Raw genomic sequence first — 985 nt, 5'->3', positions numbered from 1 at the left:
AGGTTTGAGAAGTTACCCTATATTATAATTTGCTGTGAGTTTTTATTAGAAATATAGCTTATATACTGTCAGATGCTTTTTCTGCATCTATTGATATGATCATATGGTTTAAAATTTTAGTCTGTTAATATGTTCAGTAATATTGATTTTTGAATGTCAAATACATCTTGTGTTCCTGGGATAAATCTCACTTAATTATATTAAATTATCTTATTTATTTATTTATTTATTTTGTACTTTTCTGAAGCTGGAAACAGGGAGAGACAGTCAGACAGACTCCCGCATGCGCCCGACCAGGATCCACCCGGCACGCCCACCAGGGGGCGAAGCTCTGCCCACCAGGGGGCAATGCTCTGCCCCTCCCGGGCATCGCTCTGTTGCGACCAGAGCCACTCTAGCGCCTGGGCCAGTGGCCAAGGAGCCATCCCCAGCGCCCGGGCCATCTTTGCTCCAATGGAGCCTCGGCTGCGGGAGGGGAAGAGAGAGACAGAGAGGAAGGAGAGGGGGAGGGGTGGAGAAGCAGATGGGCGCTTCTCCTGTGTACCCTGGCCGGGAATCGAACCCGGGACTTCTGCACGACAGGCCGACGCTCTACCACTAAGCCAACAGGCCAGGGCCTAAATTATCCTTTTTAGATCATATTATTTTTGCTTTGCTATATCTTTTTGTTTAGATTTTTTCATCTTCATTCATGCCATACTACATGTTTTATTTTATTTCAATGTGTTTGTTAGTCACCCTGGCGCCAGAATAAACAAAGAACTATCCTATTTCTACCATATTATGGAAGTGTTTTAAGAGAATTAGTATTTCTTATATTTTAAATATTTTGTAGAATTTAGCAATGAAACCAATGGATCCTGGAGTTTTCTCTGTGGAAAGATTTTAACTACATATACAGTTCCTTTAATATATGTGGAACAATTAGCCTTTTTCTAGAAGGAACTTGTAAATTTGTGTCTTTCAAGAAATAATTCATCATTTC

The 985-nt window shown here is 41.1% G+C and overlaps 1 non-coding gene across 1 annotated transcript; it reads right to left on the bottom strand.

The window, feature by feature from the left end:
* Nucleotides 1-541: 541 nt before the first annotated feature.
* Nucleotides 542-617, bottom strand: TRNAD-GUC (transfer RNA aspartic acid (anticodon GUC)). Its single transcript has one exon. It is a non-coding gene; the product is annotated as a tRNA-Asp (tRNA).
* Nucleotides 618-985: the final 368 nt, after the last annotated feature.

This window comes from Saccopteryx leptura, chromosome 3 (genome assembly GCF_036850995.1).
Source record: "Saccopteryx leptura isolate mSacLep1 chromosome 3, mSacLep1_pri_phased_curated, whole genome shotgun sequence".
NCBI classification, from domain to species: Eukaryota; Metazoa; Chordata; class Mammalia; order Chiroptera; family Emballonuridae; genus Saccopteryx; species Saccopteryx leptura.
The sequence above is the reverse complement of the archived record's forward strand: the minus strand, read 5'-3'. Positions and strand labels throughout refer to the sequence as shown.